Below are 12,349 nucleotides of genomic sequence, written 5' to 3'. Positions count from 1 at the left end.
CATCGCCATCCCGGACGGATACAAGATCACCCGGAGGGACCGCGCCAACCAGACAGGAGGAGGCATCGCCATCGTCCACAAGAACACCATCCGCATCACGACCAACACCGACGACACCCTCACAGCCGCCGAACACCTTCACTTCCAGATACACACCGACCCCAAGACTACACTCAGAGGCACCCTCATCTACAGACCCCCAGGACCCCGCACACAATTCAGCGAAGACATCGCAGACTTCATCAGCCCACACGCCCTCCCCTCCACTGACTACATCCTCCTAGGGGACCTCAACTTCCACCTGGAGAACGACAACACCACCACCACCCTGCTGGACAACCTCGCCAACCTCGGACTCAAGCAACTGGTGAACACCCCCACCCACTACGCCGGACACACACTTGACCCAGTCTTCTCCTCCAGCAAGTACATCTCCTTCAGCCACTCCACCGGACTCCACTGGACAGACCACAGCTGCGTCCACTTCAGCTTCAGAAGAACCACGACTCACCACCACCCACACCAGGCTCCCCGCAGGAGCTGGAACAAGATCACCACCGACCAGCTCTCCACATCACTGAACCAGAACCCTCCCGCCAGCTCAGCGGACCCCAACCAAGCAGCCAACAACCTCACACAATGGATCACCAACTGCGCCGACAACCTCGCACCGCTGAAAACCCATCCCATCAAGCCCAACAGCAAGAAAGCCTCCTGGTTCAACATCGACCTCAAGAACTCCAAGAAGAACTGCCGCACCCTCGAGAAAGCCTGGCGAAAAAACCCGACTACAGACAACATGACCGCCCTCAAGCATGCCTCCCGCAAACACCACCAGCTGATCCACACCACCAAGAAGACAGCATTTAAAGAACGACTAGACAACAACACACACAACAGCAAGGAACTCTTCAACATCGTTAAAGAGCTCTCCAACCCCAGCGCCGGAAACAACGACATCACTCCCTCACAAGACCTCTGCGACTCACTCGCCTCGTTCTTTCACCGCAAGATAGCCGACATACACAACAGCTTCGGCGCACAGACCACGCACCCAACCCCCAAACCGACACCCCCCAACACCACCCTCCGCGTCTGGACCCCGGTCCGCACCGAAGACACTATCCACACGATGAACACCATCCACTCCGGATCACCAACCGACCCATGCCCCCACCACGTCTTCAACAAAGCCGACTCCGTCATCGCACCCCACCTCTGGGACATCATCAACTGTTCCTTCAACACCGCCACCTTCCCGGAGAGCTGGAAGCATGCCGAACTCAGCGCCCTCCTGAAGAAACCCTCAGCAGACCCGACCGACCTCAAGAACTACCGCCCCATCTCGCTCCTCCCGTTTCCTGCCAAAGTCATCAAGAAGACCGTCAACAGACAGCTTGCCACCTTCCTCGAGACCAACGGATCCCTTGACCACTCGCAGTCCGGCTTCCGAGCCAACCACAGCACCGAGACCGCCCTCATCGCAGCTAGTGATGACATCCGAGCACTGCTCGACAACGGGGAAACAGCGGCACTCCTCCTCCTGGACCTCTCCGCAGCGTTCGATACTGTCTGCCACCACACCCTAGTGCAGCGCCTCAGCAACATCGGAATCCAAGAGAAGGCACTAGAGTGGATCACCTCGTTCCTCGCCGGAAGAACCCAGAGAGTCCGCCTCCCCCCGTTCAGTTCCGAGGCCACCGAAGTCATCTGCGGTGTACCACAAGGATCGTCACTCAGCCCCACCCTCTTCAACGTCTACATGAGCCCCCTCGCAGCCATCGCACGCCAACACAACCTCAACATCATCTCCTACGCCGATGACACCCAGCTGATCCTCTCCCTCACCAACGACCCAGCCACCGCCTGAACCAACCTGCACGAAGGGATGAAAGACGTAGCCGAGTGAATGTTGAACAGCCACCTGAAACTGAACTCAGACAAGACGGAAGTCCTCATCCTTGGATCATCACCCTCCGCCTGGGACGACTCCTGGTGGCCCCCTGCCCTGGGATGCACACCCAAACCAACGGACCACGCACGCAACCTGGGCTTCATTCTGGACTCCTCCCTGGACTCCTCCTTCTCGATGACCAGACAAGTCAACGCCGTCTCATCATCATGCTTCAACATCCTATGCATGCTCCGAAAGATCTTCTGATGGATCCCCACCAAAACCAGGAAAACGGTCACCCAGGCAGTCGTCACCAGCCGACTGGAATATGGAAACACCCTCTACACCGGAACCACGACCAAACTACAGAAAAGACTCCAGCACATCCAGAACGCCTCCACACGCCTCATCCTCGACATCCCCCGACACAGCCACATCTCCGGACACCTGAGAGACCTGCACTGGCTCCCCGTCAACAAGAGAATCACGTTCCGCCTCCACACCCACGCACACAAGGCCCTCCACGACCTGGGCCCCAGGTACCTCAACAACCGCCTGACCTTCTACACTCCCACCCGCCAGCTACGATCAACCAGCCACGCCCTCGCCGCCGTTCCACGCATTAGAAAAGCCACCATGGGAGGAAGATCCTTCTCCTACCTGGCAGCCAAGACCTGGAACTCCCTCCCCATCCACCTCCGTCTGACCCAAGACCACCTCTCCTTCAGGAAGCAGCTCAAGACCTGGCTGTTCGAGCAGTAGCGCCCCCCCAGCGCCTTGAGACCCTCCGGGTGAGTAGCGCACTTTACAAATCCTTGATTGATTGATTCCCAGGAGACGATGGCAACAGTACTGTCCAAGTTTCAGGACATCCAGCGGCTGCAGGAGGAACAGTATTTGGGGTTCAGGGAGGAACTCGGATCCATCAATACCACCCTGGGCACCATTGTAGGGGTGCTGAAGGAACTCGTGAACACCAGGAGGGACACTGTGGCACAACAAGGGGCCCCTGACACTAGCCTGGACGATGAACTGCCCACCGCCGGCGCTAGTAGACCGGAGGCACCGCCACAGGACCTCGACACCAGCACCCCACCCCCTGCAGATGGAGAACCACCCTGCAAGCGGTCCCTGAGATCAAGGACAAAGACAGAGCACGATGCCAAGACCCCCGTCAAGAAATAAGACCACCCTGATTGTCATCCTTCTGTCCCACTTTGACACCCTGTCCATCCACCAACTGCCCCAGCTCCACTTCCTATGTCCCTTTGGACAATGCACCTGTGAAACAAATAGACTGGACTCTGCCATGGACATTCCTCCACCATCACCCCTGACCATTTTACAACCCCCTCCACTATTTAGCACTTAAATAAACACACTTAAATTACAAAACAATCTGGAGTCAGTCTGTGCTTTCACAAATGTGTATTTGCAATAACTGAGGAAAATAGCAATATCCATTGTATTGTCAGCATACCTATGTCACACAGCTCTAGTCCATGAGGAAACATAGCAGAGGTCACACAGTGGGACCCACATCTGTGAAATCGAAAGGGAAAGTGACAAATCAGGGTCCATACACTGGGTGAAAGTGACAGACAGATGAGAGGTAGAACAAGTGTATCAGATGTAGCAGGCAGTGATGTCGTCTTACCTGTGTCTCACTGGAAGTATTGATGAATCACCTTGTTTCTGTTGTCGATTTCCTGTTCTGCTTCCTCGTCTTCACTATCCACAGGCTCCACAGCTGCCACAAGACCTCCTTCAGGACTATCCTCCTGCAGAAAAGGCAGCTGTCGTCGCAAAGCCAAGTTGTGCAGCATACAGCAGGCCACGATGATCTGGCACACCTTCTTTGGTGCGTAGAATAGGGAAACACCCGTCATGTAGGCACCTAAACCTGGCCTTCAGGAGGCCGAAGGTCTTTCTCTATAACCCTCCTAGTTTGCCCATGTGCCTCATTGTAGCGTTCCTCTGCCCTTGTCCTAGGATTCCTCACTGGGGTCAGTAGCCATGACAGGTTGGGGTAGCCAGAGTCATCTGCAAATGTTGTTACAACTGTTAGACACACACTTACCCTTAGGGGCAACCCCATTCCCAGACACCTAGTCACACTATATAGGGTCCATGTCTTCACCTAATAGCCACACACAGTGCCTCTGGAGTTGCCCCATCACATAAGGGATGCTGCTATTCCTCAGAATGTAAGCGTCATGCACTGATCCAGGAAACTTGGCATTCACATGGGAGATGTACTGGTCGGCCAAACACACCAACTGCACATTCATTGAATGGTAGCTCTTCCGGTTTCTGTACACCTGTTCACTCCTGCGGGGGGGCCAAGGCCACATGTGTCCCATCAATGGCACCTATGATGTTGGGGATATGTCCCAGGGCATAGAAGTCACCTTTCACTGTAGGCAAATCCTCCATCTGAGGGAGCACGATGTAGCTGTGCATGTGTTTCAGCAGGGCAGACAACACTCTGGACAACACGTTGGAGAACATAGGCTGGGACATCCCAGAGGCTATGGCCACTGTCGTCTGAAAAGACCCACTTGCCAGGAAATGGAGTACTGACAGCACCTGCACTATAGGGGGGGATACCTGTGGGATGGCGGATAGCTGACATCAGGTCTGGCTCCAACTGGGCACACAGTTCATGGATTGTGGCACGGTCCAGTCTGTAGGTGACAATTACATGTCGCTCTTCCATTGTCAACAGGTCCACCAGCGGTCTGTACACTGGAGGATGCCGCCATCTCCTCACCTGCCCCAGCAGACGTACTCTGGAGGAGAACAGCGAGCAGAGGGTCAGCCAACACGGATGTACGAAAACACAACTTTATTGCACATATTTTTCAATCCGATATGTGCCTGTCTTAGTGTGTATGCAAGGCCTAGGTATGTGTGACGCATTTAAACATAATGCCATGTGGCCCCCTGAAATGGCGGCTGCCTGACCTGTAAGGTGGGACAATGGGATATGAGGTAACTGCGCTGGCGTTGTACACCGTCGCAGTAGGCGGTCGAAGACCACGGCGCAATCCTGCATTGGTTAACATTGGGCCCTATGGGTCCCAGGAGCCAATGACGATGTACGCTGGCGGTGACGGTACGCACCGCAGCGGACATGACCGCCATTTTCTATCTGTTCACTCAGTTGATACCTGATGTTCAACAGGAGATTACCTACACTGCAAGTGCTGCTGTGACCTCAGTCTGGAAGAGACAATAGCTCATGTGTCTGGGGAACGGGCCCCTGCCTTCACCACGGAGGAGTTTGAGAAACTAGTGGATGGGGTCCTCCCCCCGTACACGCTGCTCTACGTTCCTCCAGACAAACAGGTAAGTACACTGTGAGCATGCTGTATGGGCAATGCCTGTGTGGATGGAAGATGGAAGGGGAGAATTAGGTGTGCATGAAACGACGGTGAGTGTATGTGTGTCATGGCAAGGGTAGGAATGCAGGCCAATGACTGTGACGGTGCGGACGGTTATATCTTCTCCTTTTCCCCTGTCCTATTCCTGTAGGTCAGTGCCCACCAGAAGAAGGATATTTGGCGTGTCATCGCCAAGGAAGTCAGGACCCTGGGTGTCCACCACAGACGTAGCACCCACTGCCGGAAAACATGGGAGGACATTCGCCGCTTGAGCAAGAAGACAGGGGAGGCCCAGCTGGGGATGAGTTCCCAATGTGGGGGGGGGGGTGCGCCCGTTGCACGATGACACCCCTGATGTTCCAGATCCTGGTGGTGGCGTGCCCGGAGTTGGATGGGCGCTTGAGAGCATCACAGCAGCCACAAGGGGGTGAGTACGCTCTCATTCAGCTGATTCAGCGCACATTGGAGGTGTCTGGTTGGGGGAGGTGGGCTGTGGGTACCCCTTGGCCAGGACGAGTTTTGTAGGCATGTTACCTCCGTAAGGCAGGCTATGTGCCACCCCACCAGTGTTAAGAGCCATCTACACCTAGTCAGGCTCCTGTGACTCATGTGTGCAGCAGTCGGGCATAGGCCTTGTACCCCATGTCCCTGTGATTAATTAGGGAACTCTAAGTGCATGGCGTAGTGCAGAGGGCTGCTGTGTCTGTAGTGTCCCCCAACTGTAGCGGTATTGCATGCACTGAATATGTCTTCTGTCTTCCCCACCTTTTTGTGGTCTACCTGTTCTTGTGTGCATTAGCATCATCAGGCAGAGGAGCAGTGGCACCGGAGCAGGAGGGATCTGCATCCCACATGGCCCTGGAGGGCGAAACAGCGGGCGAGGGGAGTTCCACAGCGGGGACAGGCGCTGAGACCAGCGACACAGACTCCTCCTCTGATGGGAGCTCCCTTGCGGTGGCGGGCCCCTCTGTGCCCCCTGCACCTACAGGTACAGCCACCCCCCCACCAGCACCGTCCTCACAGCAGCACCTCAGCCCCTGCCCCTGTCAGCCCTGCTGCCCTCAGTGAGGAGGCCATTGACCTCCTCAGATCCCTCACTGTTGGGCAGTCTACCATTCTGAATGCTATCCAGGGTGTAGAGAGGCAGTTGCAACAGACAAATGCATACCTGGAGGGCATTCATTCTGGTCAGGCAGCCCAACAGCAAGCTTTTCATACGCTGGCCTCAGCACTGATGGCAGCCATTGTCCCTGTGTCCAGCCTCCCCCCTCCAACTTCCTCCACCCAGACCTAATCCCCTGTACCTCAGCCTATCCCAAGCACACCATCAGACCAGCATGCACACACCTCAACACACAAGGGTAGCTCTGGCAAACATAAGCACCACACATCCCACAGGCGCTCACACAAGCATCATACCCATGCAGACATACCAACATCCATTGCCTCCACTGTGTCCCCCTCCTCCTCGTCTCCCTCATCCCTCACTGTCACGTCTCCACTCACACCTGCATGCACTACATCTTCAGCCACTACGTCCATCACCACACACCGCTCGTGCACTCACCACACCACTACCAGTCACACATCCCCAGTTTCCTCTCCCAGTGTGTCTGTGAGCCCTCCTCCCAAAGTACACAAACGCAGGCACCCACCCACCCAACACCCATCCACCTCAACAGCCTCCAGCCCATGCACCTTCACCCAAATTCAGCAGATGTACACCTCCTACAACCACTACCTCTTCCTCCACTCCCAAGCCCCCTCCATCTACCCTTCCCAGTTTGTCTAAAACTTTTCCTGTCAAACCTTGACCTCTTCCCCCTCACCTCCCCCACCCCTTCCGTCCCCTATGGAACGGCTTTCCAGGTTACAACCCAGCACCTCAGCCACCACATCAACGGGAACAGTGGTGCCAGCAGTAACCGGCTTCTGGAGTGCGCCAAGCAGCAGGGCAGCCAGTGTGCCAAGGAGCCAGACCACAGACAGTCCCCCACCTCAGAAACATAAGAAGTTGGCCACAGCCCGGAGGGAGAAGGGCAAAATACCTGCCACCAAGGGCTCTCCCAGGACTACAGTTGGGAGTGTGAAGACAGCTGTGCCACCATCCAAGGTGGGGAAGGGGCACAGAAAGAAAGGGAAGTCGCCGCCAACCTGCACGGCGGACAAGACCGCTTCCCAGGACACCGCCGCCACCAGCACTGCTTCCCAGGACACCGCCACCACCAGCACCGCTTCCCAGGACACCGGCGCTACCATCACCGCGTCCCAGGACACCACCGCCACCAGCACGCTCACTGAGCCACCTACCAGCACTGCAGGCCAATGAGCGCCGCAAGCACCGCCGCTACTGAGGCTGCCACAATCACTGCCAGTGGACACGCCACATATGCCAGTGGAACCACCGCAGATATGGCTGCCATCCTCCGTGGTCAGTCGTACGAAGCTGGTGGTCAGTTTCAGGGGCCTGGACAGCTTCCATGGCCCACCGTGAGTGGAGATTCACATCCACTACCTCTGTCCTTGGCAGGATGAAGCACTCTGGGCACCAAGCCCCCTCCTGAACCAGTGGAGATTCACATCCACTACCTCAGTCCTTGGCAGGATGAAGCACGCTGGGCACAAACCCCCCTCCAGAACCAGTGGAGACTGTTATTCACTTGTGAGACTGTGGCTTTGCACTCCCCAGGATGCAGCAGTGGGCAAACCACCCACTGAAAAGACTTGAGACTGTGGCGTTGCACTCCCCAGGATACATCAATGGGCATGGAGCCTCTCATGGATCTGGCGTTGTGCACTCATCCGGCTGAGGTGCCCCCCTTCCCTTCCCCCTGAGGTGCCTGTTGTATTTCGATCTGATGCCCCTGCAGTGTTCGCTCCGTTTTGATTGGATATCTTGTGTGGGCCTCGCCCATGCATTTTGGGCCCAGTGGTCCACGGACTATGTATGTGCAGCACATGGACTTTAATTCTTGGTGTATATATTTTTTAATAGTGTGTATATATATATATTTATGAGTACTGGATTTTTATTGATCAGAATCGTTAGTCATTTCCATTGTCCTTGCCTTCTTCCGGGGGCCTTGGGGGGTGTAACTGTAATGTATCAACATGTATTTGTGTGTGTGTGCTGTAGTGGGTGAGGGTGGGGGTGTTGCGTGTGTGTGTGTCACTCTTTTCCCTCCCCTGTGTCGTAGGTGCAGTACTCACTGTGGTCTTTGCCGCTGGCGTTCGTGCTCCTGGTAGAGGAGCAGGAAGACAATGGCTGGTAGAATATGGAGTTCCGGCTCCATGGCATCCTGGTTCCTCGTATGATGTGTAGAGGTGAGCATTTTTCCTTCCAAGTTCTTTTTCTGCCGTTTTTTTGTTCGCGTTGAATCCGCCGCTGAAAAGGTGGCGGATTAGCCTCTCATGATACTGTGGGCGATACATTGTCTTCCGCCTGTCTGTTGGTGGTGACCACCATGCTGTTTGTTTGTACCACTGTGGCAGTCAGAGTGTTAAAGTGGCTGTCTATGTTGGCGGTTTCCACCACGGTTGTGATTACATTTTTTTTACCGCCGGCCTGTTGGCTGTTTTACCGCCGCTTTAACACCGACCGCCAGGGTTGTAATGAGGACCTATAGGTTTGTTGACGATACAATATTCTTTTTTTCCCGTAATTACTTCTTACATAAGGGTTAACGAGCATCTAACCCTCTCTGTAGCCACACATTTAACTACCATCTATTGAGGCAAGCTGGTTCTCTTTTTCCAAAAGTGTTCACTCTTTCACGTTGGTCTAAATATTGTCCTGACGACTTTTTCTCTACCTCCTCATTCTTACATATATTTGACCCACAGCGGTCATTCATTGTACTAAAGAACGCTAAATGGATGATCAGCTTTTTATTTGCTTAATTGCTGTGAAAATTAGGCAAGCTGATGAGAGAAGAGGACCATCTCCAACTATCTTTTTCTTCCTATTAAAAGGTGCAATGCCTTGGCGAAGAAGCAGACTTCTGATGGCTTATGTGCTCCTCCCACCAGAGCGGAGGCAGCTACTGTGGAGAGATATTCTTATGGTATCCATTCTCAAAAAACGAATGTGTGGGTGCAAATTGTCAATCAGAGGAACACATTATTTACCTTTGTTAACGTATATTCATCCATGTGATTTTATTTTTTTACTATTACGATGTTTAGATTTTCTTCAGTTTATATTTATTTTGTTATTGTAAAGAACAATGGATGCTACAAAGTACAACCAGATTCTGAATTTTATATACGCAGTAATGTGTACCCTGATGATTTCAGTAAAATAATGAAGCATGGATTACGGAGACTTTCCAAAAAAATCACCATTGATGGTAAGTTATTTTTCAAATTACTTTGGAATTAGAAAATTGTTATACATTCATACAATTTACTGTACTTGTTTGAATGAAGCTTCATGAATTGGTGATCCTTTCAATTATATTGATCTACCTACTTATGTGTTAACAAATATTGCTTAGTCTGATTCATTTCATTATATTTTATTTTTTTAAATGATTGTTAGCGTGTGTATATATATATTACGTGCTTTTAATGTATCTCTTGTGCAACATCTGCAGTAAATAGAAATCGTCCTTTAAACGTTCTCATGTTTTTTTGGCAAATTAGGTGAAAAGGTGTTCTTTGTAGGAAAGGGGAAGAAGGCACAAGTTATCGTTGGTGAAGAATTGGCAAAACACATTTTTAATAAGTTACATTCTTCACTAATTGGAGATCACTCTGGAACTAACAAAACTAAAAAGAGTATTGGCAGCCATTTCTAGTGGCCAAACATGACTGATATTGAACAGTGGGTGAGTTATGTGTTGCTAATCTTTCAAAATAACTTCTAGGTAAAACATTTATTTTCTTTTATGTTTTTATTGAGACATACTTGTAAAGCTATTGTTAGGCAAGTTTTTCATTCCTAATAAAGGTATTTTTGCACACATCAGTCATTTGAGCAATCAGACGCTTTTAAAGGGTGGCTTATCACCCATGGAGGCTCAAATAGCTGTTGCGGACGTGCTGCACACTCTGCGATCCATGTCTTTAGATCCTTTGTGAGCTGGTTCAGTGAGTCTGCATGTCTGAGTTTGAGTGGAAGCGTGTTTGACTGGGCTACAAGGTAAGAAAACCATCTGCCTTCAGATGTGCTCTTCCTGATTCTGTGGATGGCAGCAAGGGTGGGTTTGGAGGATAAGATCTGCCTGGTGTTCTTTCCCTAACGGTACCCACAATTGGCACGGCCCTGGCACACAGATATGTCCATTGTAAATGGTACACCTGGTACCAAGGGCCTGTTGCCAAGGAAGGTCTCTAAGGGCTGCAGCATGCCGTATGACACCCTGGAGACCCCTCACTCAGCACAGACACACTGCTTGCCAGCTTGTGTGTGCTGGTTGGGAGAAAATGACTAAGTCGACATGGCACTCCCCTCAGGGTGACATGCCAACCTCACACTGCCTAAGGCATAGATAAGTCACCCCTCTAGCAGGCCTTACAGCCCTAAGGCAGGGTGTACTATGCCCCAGGTGAGGGAATAGCTGCATGAGCACTATGCCCCTACGGTGTCTTAGCAAAACCTTGGACATTGTAATTGCAGGTTAGCCATAAGAGTATAAGGTCTGGGGGTTTAACAAGCACGAACTCCACAGTTCCATAATGGCTAAACTGAAATATGAGAAGTTTGGTATCCAACTTCTCAGCACAATAAATGCACACTGATGCCAGTGTGGTATTTGTTTTAAAATACACCCAGAGGGCATCTTAGAGAGGGACCCGGAATACCAGTCCGACTCCTAGTGCTAGGCTGACCAGTTTCTGCCAGTCTGACACAACCAGACTAGTTTCTGGCAACATGGGGAGAGTACATTTGTCAATCTGTGGCCAGGAACAAAGACTGTACTGGGTGGATATGCTTCTCACCTCCCCCTGCAGGAACTGTAACACCTGGCGGGAGCCTCAAAGGCTCATGCCTTTTGTTACAACACCCCAGGGCATCCCAGCTAGTGGAGATGGACTCCCCCCACTTTAGGCAGCAAGGCTGGAGGAGATGATGAGGGAAACAAGGAGGAGCCACCCACCAGTCAGGACAGCCCCTAAGGTGACTCTTAACTTTTATAATTCCTCCATCTTGAGATTGGAAGATGCCCCCAAAAGCAATATGGATGTGCCCCCATCACCTAAGGGTGGAGGCACCAAGAGGGTGTAGCCATTGGCTACTGCCCCAAGACCTAAACACCCCCCTAAATTGAGTATTTAGGGGCGACCCTGAACCCAGGAAATCAGATTCCTGCAACCTGCACAAATAAGTTCTGCTGACCTGAAAGCCCCGCAGAGATGACGGAAACACCAACTGACTTGGCTCCAGCCCTACCGGCCTGTCCCCAGACTCAAACTGCACAACGACGCATCTGTCGGGGAACAGCCACTCTTGAAAGAACTCTCCCTTCCCGCCAGAAGCGTGAGACTTCTCACTCTGCATCCAATGCCCCCACCTCGAGCTCCAGAAAACAAATACCGCAGAGGGGACTCCCAGGCGACTGCGATAACGTGAGTAACCTGAGTTGAATCTTGTGGTTCTAAAATAAATTAAAATATATTTCTGATGGATACAACTACCTGTGGATTCCTCACCTTTTCAATTGTATCCTTGCGCCAGCATCCGACGGAAAGTCTTCTTCCTAGCTGTCTACGTCCGTCTGACGTCAACGTGCCAATAATAGGTCCTTGTCGGCGTACTGACATCAGTTTTCCTTTTTTCCGTGCCTTCGCCAATGGTTTTTCTTCCTGGCTTGTTGTTAACTGTAACGATTTTCGGTGGTTACAGTGTCGCCTCCGAAGAAGTCCGGTTTCAAGCTGTGTAGAGAATGCGGGGGGTCGGATGTCAGTGACCGACCCCCACTCGGACTGTATTTGGTGCCTTAGTTCAGAGCATGATGTGGAAGGTTGCTCTTCGTGTCAGAGCATGAATCCAAAAGCTCTGAAGGAGCGCGAAGCGAAGCTCTTCTTAGCCAAAGCAAAGAAGAAGGGCCATAAAAAGGATTCCTTC

General features: G+C 52.2%; 1 long non-coding RNA gene across 2 annotated transcripts in view; it reads left to right on the top strand.

Annotated features, from left to right (window-relative positions):
- LOC138301437 (uncharacterized) overlaps positions 1–12,349 on the top strand; it is a 75,346-nt gene that overhangs the window by 25,163 nt on the left and 37,834 nt on the right. The window contains exon 2 of one of the 2 annotated variants that reach the window (XR_011205108.1): positions 9,553–9,629. This is a non-coding gene — a long non-coding RNA (uncharacterized lncRNA). Of the gene's footprint in view, positions 1–8,673; positions 9,630–12,349 lie in introns of those variants that run through there. The other variant, XR_011205107.1, reaches the window with a different exon arrangement.

This window comes from Pleurodeles waltl, chromosome 6 (genome assembly GCF_031143425.1).
Source record: "Pleurodeles waltl isolate 20211129_DDA chromosome 6, aPleWal1.hap1.20221129, whole genome shotgun sequence".
Taxonomy (NCBI): domain Eukaryota; kingdom Metazoa; phylum Chordata; class Amphibia; order Caudata; family Salamandridae; genus Pleurodeles; species Pleurodeles waltl.
Note: the sequence above shows the minus strand (reverse complement) of the source record. Positions and strands in the feature narration are given on the sequence as shown.